General features: G+C 46.8%; 1 protein-coding gene across 1 annotated transcript in view; it reads left to right on the forward strand.

Moving 5' to 3' along the window:
• The first annotated feature begins 5,276 nt into the window (after positions 1-5,276).
• IL18R1 (interleukin 18 receptor 1) overlaps positions 5,277-8,803 on the forward strand; it is a 40,820-nt gene continuing 37,293 nt past the window's right edge. The window contains exon 1 of the mRNA XM_019529563.1: positions 5,277-5,338. The gene's annotated coding sequence lies outside the window, so the exon portion shown is untranslated. The remainder of the gene's footprint in view (positions 5,339-8,803) is intronic.

An 8,803-nucleotide genomic window follows, 5' to 3' on the forward strand; every position in this document is an offset into this window, starting at 1 on the left:
AGGAGGATGAGTTCCTCCTGCTTATTCCCCAAGCTCCTGGCATTTGTGTACAGGCTGGTAAGTGTCCCCTTGGGGGCTCTTGCCTTGCCCACAGATTGTACCAGGGCTGGGGCAGGGGTGGGCTCCCTTAAGTGCCTTGGCCCACTGGCTTTGCCAGGGTTGCTCAGCAGGCCAGCAGTGGCAGTAGTCCCCTCATCCCCTGGTGGGCTTAGTTTAAAGCCCGGTGGAGCAGGTCAGCCAGCCTGGCTGAGAAGAGCCTCCTCCCCAGCGGAGAGAGGTGGAGGCCATCTCTTCCCAGCAGCTCACAGCCTCTTTCACCAAAGAGCGGGCTGTAATCATGGAAGCCAAAGCCTTCCCAATGACACCAACGCTGCAGTCTTTGGTTAACTACCTGGATCCTCCTCTCCCTCCTCAGCCCATACCCCGTGACTGGGAGGATAGAAGAGAACACCATCTGTGTTCTCCAGACCCCTAAGCCCTGCTCCCAAATCCCTGTAGCGCCTCATGACCTGGCTGGGAGCACTCCAAGCCGTGTCATTGGTGCCCACATGAATAAGGAGCATGGGATAGTGGTCCGTGGGCTGGAGGAGCCTAGGGATCTTCTCCACAATGTCTCAGATGCGTGTCCTGGGAAGCAGCAGACTTCCTGGGCTAAGGGGTCAGGGCAGAAGATTACCCCCTCAGTCCCCTTCAGAATGGAGTCTCCCACAATAAACACTTTATGTTTTGTCTTGGGGAGTGCGGGGGCAGTAGCTGCAGTTGAGCCTGTGTTTCCTTCAGGAGCTGGCAACTGAGCAGGCTCTGCTGGGGCTGCAAGAGGTGCGTACCTGTTGCTAAGCTCTGGTGGGGCAGGGGCCTTGGTGCGGCGGGCCTTAGGGCCCTTGACCACCTTAGTCCATGCCCCTGACTGGGCAGAGTAGGAGGTCCCTGAGTCCTCCCTTGTCCTGGAGGGAGACCGTGGTCTACCCTCCAGCTCCCAGGGGAGAAGGGCCTGGCAGTAGGAGTCTATCTCCTGCTCGCTGTCCCTGATAGCAAGCAGTCTTTGGACTGTGGCCTGGAGCTCCTCCAGCTGGCGCTCCAGAGACCCCAGAAGGGAGCAGACCCCACAAGGGGAGGTGGCCATGCTCCTGAGCCCCAGAGCCTGAAAAAGGGACAGGCAGCCCCCGCAGCTGAGAGCCAGGGGCTCTGTCTGCATGGAGCCCAGAGCCATGGGCTCCATCTGGGTTGCCGTCTCTGAGGTGCCAGGTGGGGTGGGGGCTGCAGACCCCGAGCGGACGCTCGGGGTGTGGCGAGTACCCATCCACGGCATGCTGCTGGTAGATGGGCTGGGCCTGAGTCTGTCTACCCTAGCGGGCTCGCAGGCAGGGCAAATTCTGCACTAACTCACATGCTAGCAGACAAGCATGCCTGTTTGGGCAGCCTGTTCATGAGGCTCCAGTTGTGCGGCTCCCTGTGGGCCTGGGCAAAGTAAGGGCCTGGGTAGGGCAAGACCCGGCCGGCTCCTACTCAGCTGCCTCCTCCCACTCTCTAGGAGTTAACCCCTTCCCACCATGGGGCCCACTTACCTCTGGCTGTGCTGGGGATGGCGGGAGCCTCCGCGGCTGCTGGGGAGCTTCTGGGGGGCTTTGGGAGAGTGGGGGCACAGAGGGCTTTCACCTGCACATCTCTCGCTGCTCCCAGAGCCTAACTGAGGCTTTTTTGCTCTTAGCGGGCCTTTTTAAATTATGAGAATGCACAGTAGGCCCACCATCAGTGAAGCTGTTCTTGGGCTAGTGGGGCCCTGCCCCACGAGAGAGGGACTGGTAAGTACCCTCCCCCTACCTGTCTTTCTCCCTGGGGGGCTGGGGCCAAGTAGGGGCCTGGGCAGGGCGAGACCCCACCCGGCTCCACTCAGCCACCTCTTCCCACTCTCTAGAGGTTAACCCCCTCCCACCACAGGCCCCGCTTACCTCCAGCTGTGCTGGGGATTGGCAGGAGGCTCTATGGCTGCTCTGGGGGGCTTCGGGGGAGTGGGGGTGCAGTGGGCTTTCACCTGCTTGTCTCTTGCTGCTCCCGGAGCCTAACACTACTGTTAATCAAAATTCATTTGAGATCAAAATCATACTATGATACTGTATATACCATACAGCTTCATGACCATCTACAGTACAGTTGAAAAGTCACAGGACTGAGAATGCAAGATACCAAATCAAGCAACTCTTGAAAAAGTGTGTGTAAAAGAGTGAAAAAAGAAAAATTACTGTTACCAAAATGTTGCTTTTGTGTTTTTAATGAACTTATTTAGAAATCAATGATTTTTATTTTACCATCATCTTATTTCTATATTGAAAAAAATGCTCTCATACATTCTACACACAGCTTCCAGCTGTTGGTAGTGGACTGGATGACCTTCACCATGTAGACGCAATTTTTTAAGTAGTGAAGTAAGGTGTTGAACAAAACATATAATTGATATGGCAGCCCAAATGCTATGCTATAGTAAATTGTACATTTGTATTAGATTCAAATGCTGCAGAAATTTCAGGAGTTTTCTGTACTTTTCAGGCAGAAGAATCTATATTCACTCTACAAATTATGGAATAAATCTTACATTACCACCTCCATCAGCATTCCCATTGATGTCTATAGTTCTCCCTGTTATCTTCCAAGCCAAGCAAATTCTCTGCCAAAAGCGTGTTCACACTTTCCCATTTTGTCGCTCTTTGAGTAAACAATATAGGAATTTCTGTATTGCATATCAAACTTAAATTTCTTATCTCTCTTTTCAAAACCTGAATCACACCATCCTTGCCTCATATAATCTCATTTTCAATCTAGTCTCTCCACCACTCTTCTAAAGATGCCAGTTCCTATTCCCCTCTCTTTCCTCTGCAAAGGGCATCTCTACACACTTCATTCCATGCCATCCTTTATGTTTGAAATGACCTTACAATATCCATTTGTTGTCCCTTAATGCATTCAAATAACTCACAAAAATAAAACAAACTCACCTGTGTATAATAATGAGAATATTTACATTAATCAGGGAAACAAGTAGGAAATGCTAAAGGGAAGATATCAAGACAGTTTATACTCCCTCCTAAAATTTGGTGAGAGAGACTTTTCAGGATAGTATTCCAAGCAATAAGGATGCCTCTGAATAGGATAAGACATGTTTTTAGAAGTGAATAGGATGAGTTTTAGGAGAGAATAGGTGTCAACAGAGTCCACCCTGAATTCTGTGCAGAATTCCACCTTCCCTACACAGGGTCCTTGTTGCCTATTGTCTTTATGCAGTATCTCCTTCCTCCATGTTTCTGTTAAGGTCTTCACAGACTTTAAGCTTTTCAGGACAAATCATATCTTTTCTGAATAAAACATAGTTGGGGTGGGCACCACTATGACACAGGTAAATGACGATTACTACGGGTTGCAGGATTTAGTCGGGTATACATGGTTCTGAAGTGAAAGGCCTCACACTTCTGGGAAAAGAAAGCAGCAGCCAAGCAAATCGCTCTACAGAAAGGAAGAAGAGATGGAATTTTATTTAAAGGCATCCTAAACTGGAAGAAGTGTCACAGAGACCTTTTAGATTAAACTAGGACAGGCTGCCTTTACTACTGAAGTGCAAGCAAATTAAGAAGATTAGTGGTAACATGGCCAGCCATTTATATCATGCACATGACATAAACCATTTGCCAAATCCTGGGAAACTAAATTGAATAAAATGAACTGACCCTGCTTGCTATTTCATCTAGGAGCACTGAGGGCTGTGTGTGCCTTCTTGTTAGTTCCTGCTTACCTTGTAATTCTTGAGTTCTGGGAGATGCAATTAATTAATGAAGTACCTGCTTGAACCTTGTCAGGCAGCTGCTTAACCTGCTTAAACCCCCTCTTACCTGTCAACCAGTTCTGTAGATTAAAGTAGTCTGCTTCAGCTAGAAAAATCATACTTAATCTGCAGCACAGACAGTCTGCAGAAGGGGGGCTTTTGCCCCCAAAGGGCAGAGGCTCTCCTACTCCCCACTTCCCTCTCAAAGCCTCAGAACCTGCCCTTCTTCCTCCCACCCCCACATGCTATAATGAATTAAGCAAACTGTTGTAGTCTCCAGCACACAGGAAGGAGGGGGAATTCTGTCTCCACAGAGACACTTAAGGATGCTGTTAGCAGAGCACAATTTACTCCACATCTGCCAAGCAGAGTAGAGCTGCCACATACTAGTTGACAGCCTTGCAGGATTAGCTGACCTCTCAACATGTTGGCCAATTTCTTTGCTGCCAAACAACCCTGCCATAGGTCTTTAGGTCAGGAATGAGTTCTAGGCTCATTTTGGCCTGGTCTACATACATCAAAAAGTTTTGTTGGCAGAACTTAATTCTGCCAGCAGAGCAAAACCTTCTCTATCTGAAAGAAAGCTATCACTGCCAAGCAGCCAGCTGAAGACCTTCATAGGCATGCCCATGCCTTCTGCCAGCTATAGCTGTAGGTTTTCAGGGTGCACTTTATGCCTGGCTGGTGCAGATGAAGAAATGAAGCCACGTTAGTGCAGCAGGAGCCTGGTGGCTACTCTCTGCTGCCAGAACGGTTGGTGGCAGTCATGGAAGAGTATGGACAAGCCTTCGGAGCAAAGAATCATAGAGAATTAGGGCTGGAAGGGACCTCAGGAGGTCATCTAGTCCACCCCCTACTTAAAGCAGGACCATCTCCAACTAGATCATCCCAGGGAAATATTTGTCTAGCCAGGTCTTGAAAACCTCCAAGGATGGAGATTCCACCACCTCTCTGGGCAACCTGTTCTCCTGGTGAGAAACTTTTTCCTAATATTTAACCTAAACTTCCCTTGCTGCAACAAGTTTCATAGTTGGTAGGGTCAGAAGGGACCTGAGCAACTCATCAAGTCCGACCCCCTGCCATGGGGGGGTTTCATCACACCACATAATGACATCCGTGATGTTAAGCCAAGCGGGCAAACACCACGTTGCTATTCCATGTTCAAAACCCACCGGCCAACCGTATCCATCGGCTCCAACATTTCACATGCCTTGTAACGCATGCCCTCTCATTTGCCTCCGGCAGTCTCCTGGAGATTGAGCTCTTAACTCCTGGAGACCCCCAGGGCAACCCTGCCCACCAGCCAGGGTAACACGAGCGTCCTGCATCCCAGGCCTGCGGGCCAAGGGGTGCCGCGTTTCGCCCCGCCAGCCACCCAGAGAGAAGCACCCCGCTCGGAGCCGGCTTGGGGCAGGAGGGCGGAGGCGAGGAGGCTGCGAGCCCGCCTAGAGGCCGAGCCGGCGGGAGGGCGGGCGCGGGGAGGAGCGCTCTCCGCGGCACGGCTTGCGGCGCGGCCCCGGGCCCAAGGTAAGAGGGGGCTGCGGGACTCGCTGCCGGGCTTCAGGTGCTTTACAGACAGGCTGCGGGGGGGGGCAGAGGGCTAGGAGCAGGGCGTGGCGGCTTACAGCACGCGGCCCCGGGCGGCGCGGGAGTCTCCCTGCTTGGGAGCCTCTAGGAGCTGCGGGGCCACAGGCTTGGCTTGGCTGGGCTGGGATGGAGGAGCCCGGGATCATCCTCCTCTGAGTAGAGGCAGGACGAGATGACCCTGTGTGGTCCTTCCCCGCTCTGCTTGCCTGGGAGCCTCCCCCTCAAGGAGTGCTTGCTAGCAGCCCCCTCCCGTGCCAGGCTAAGCTGGGTCCCGTGAGCCAGTTTATAGGAAGCGGCAAAATGCCCCAGGGCCCCGGCCTCCCATTTGTGCGCTGAAGATAGTGGCCTTTCCCTGCTTTCCAGAGGTCCTATGATGGAGCAAAGAGCCACCAGCGTAAGGGGTCCCGTGGGGTGGCAGCTCAAGGGAGAGGCATTGTGCTGGTGATTTCAGGCCATGGACTATAGGTGCTCACCGATCTAAGATCTGCAAAACGGGGTTTTACAAGGAAAAGAGCAAGGGAAATCTCCCCTCCTTCACTCTCTTTTCCAACCACACTTCATGTAATTTCCCAGGACTAGAGAAGTTCACTTGTTTCCACCTTGTAAAGGTCTCCTGTTCTTTCGCTCTCTTCCCATCTGCATAAGCATTTGCTAGCTGGCTATAATAGGATATAATACCTGACTGGGCTTGTGAGTTTTGAGACCTGGCTGATATTCTTTCCTGAACTTTGGCACTACACACTAACAAATAGGTTCAGAAAAAAAAACTTACTATAAGGCTTTTCATCAGGGCCACCTGTACTATGGTACAGGAATAAAAGTCTATTCCTCTCCCCCGCCCCCTCCTGTGGTTATGGAAACTTATCTGCTTCTTTAAAAATATCGTTGGTACAGCAGAAATAGATGCTTATTAAAGAACTTGAGATGCACTTTCTAGATGCATCTAGAAAGTGAAAAGATAACATTCCCAACTTCCTATTATAGACAGTTGCATATAATCATAGTAATTCAGATAACTGCCTTGTACTAGGAACTCTTCTCAGTACCAGCAGAAAAACAGATCTATAAGGACATATGTTTTTTTCCAAGACCAGGAGTTTTTACACCTCTACTCTTCCCCCTGAAATCAGCAGTGTTAGAGCAGTGCTTTTCAACAAAGGTGCTGGGGCCCTTGAAGGTACAGTGAGATCCTTTTAAGGGTGCAAGAGAATGCCACTCAATATTAGCAGTTTTAGGTGTGTAAACACTTCCACATGATTCACAGGATAAACCAAGATATTTCAAAGAGGAATTCATAGCGTCAAAAACATTCTGATTTCTTGTGGTCTTTCTGAGTTCCTTGCAAGGGAAGAATTGCTCTACTATTTTTCTGTAATCAAAAACTGAGCGGAAAGAACTAGCATTTTCTGAGGGTGCCTTACATTTAAGGTACCTTGTGTGGGACCCACTGGCCTAGAGCAAGAAAACGCTTTCTTTCCATCCTTTAGAACTGAGGGATACCTTGGTAAACGTTTGTCCAACCTGTTGTTTTGCTAATTTAAAAGTTTGAAACAGAATAAAATAGGTAGGATAACTATGGCTAGGAATCCTGATCAGTTTGCACTTTGGAGCCCTACATCTGCAAACAGATTATAATACTTAATGAGTGAGTAAAATACTTCTAGGTTGCACTCTAAATGCTATGTATGGAAATAGATTTTGATTGCAGCCAGAAAATAATAACCCTTGGAAAATGTCCCTAAGTCCTAATAAAATTAAGACTGCTGTTTGCTTGATTCTTTTAATGCAACCCTGATTTACTAAATAAAAATGACTAGAAAATATCCAGATTAAAGGAGAACTAAATCTCAAAAGAAAGCCCCATTGAGCTGCAAAGTCATACCTCTCTCCTTAAGAAGAAAGGGGAAAAGAAGAAGTGATATCTGGAACATATCTTGTCCTTACTCAGAATGAAATAAAGTGAGACTGTTTTAAAAAAAACTTGCCATTGCTTTCTGAAAGTCATAACTACTACTTCTCCTTTGAAAGAAACTCTTTTTATAGAAAGTGTTTCAGAGTCAGTTGTTTTCCAGTTTTTATTTTCCTAAGCATGAAACTGAAAAACATTTTCAGTTCTGAGATACATTTCTGAGATACATTTTCTGCAATAAAACGTGGTAGGAGTGAAAGAATTCCTAAGAAAAAACTTCAATGTAAAGTTTGAGATTTAAGTTCTTTGCCTTACCTACACACTCAGAACACTAGATATTATGCAGTACTTTGTCTTTGTTAACAGCCTTCAGCTGTTGTTTTTCCCCATTTCAAAGACTTGTGTGAATTAAGAATGGAAACTTAAAATGTGACATAAAAAGGAACTTAAATAAGCAACCCCCCCCAAAAAAACTCCCCTTCAATTCCCACTTCCCAACCTTTTCTACTTAAAGAATGGAAAAGAAAATTAGTTTAAATAAAATAGATATTAAATGGCCTTTGCTCACATTCCTTTTCTCTGCTGATTATACACTGGAAGTTTTCTCTAGCCATGCTCATATGATCAGCCAACAAAGAATACAGTTTCAAAACATAATGATCAAGGTTTAATGTCAAACCTTATGTCACTATGTCTATGATTTGTTTTTGCTTTTTGCATTTTTCTTTTCCTCTTACCCTTTTAGGACACCTGATTTTGCAGGCGGGTGGGCGGAGGTGAGAGGAAGGGAAATTATGGTTCAAAGTAAACTCAATGAATTAAATACATAGATAGACTTTCCATCAATTATTATATATAATTGTGAGTCTTTAGCCAAAATTCCTAATAAAGAATAGGCCAATAGCATTGTAAAACCTTTTTTTAGGTGTTTTTGCAAACTAAAAGAAAGGTGTCATGCCAACCTGAAACGCTTCTTTTGCAACTGCTGACCAAAATGTTTTGTTTCATTTTTGACTTATTAACCTTTTCAACTATTCATTTGGAGGAAATTTCTCCAGTTTGGAACTTCACATAAATAGCCTTAATAGCCAGCAGTCTTAACATTATTAGGATAAGGGACATTTTCCAAGGGTTATTATTTGCTGGCTGAAATCAAAATCTATTTTCTTTACACTTTTTTTTTCCTTTTAACTTAGGTTAGTTTTTAAACAACAAATCTTGAGACAAGGTTTTATTTAGAAAGATTCAAAATGAAGCATCTTGGCATTCCTGATTATGAAAATGTTGAAAAAACAAAGGTTGACATTCTCAAAATAATTGCACTTATCCCACCCCATCCTCATTAAAAAACTAGGCGACTGTGGCATTGATGCCTACACAGTCAGCGATTTGGACAACGGGGTGAAAAGCAACCTGTTTAAATTCGCTGATGATACCAAAATTTGGGGTGAGGTGAGCACACTAGTAGGGAGGGAAAGACTGCAACAAGACCTGGA

The sequence above is a fragment of the Crocodylus porosus genome, unplaced genomic scaffold, assembly GCF_001723895.1.
Source record: "Crocodylus porosus isolate Cpor-Errol unplaced genomic scaffold, CroPor_comp1, whole genome shotgun sequence".
In the NCBI taxonomy this organism is placed as follows: Eukaryota; Metazoa; Chordata; order Crocodylia; family Crocodylidae; genus Crocodylus; species Crocodylus porosus.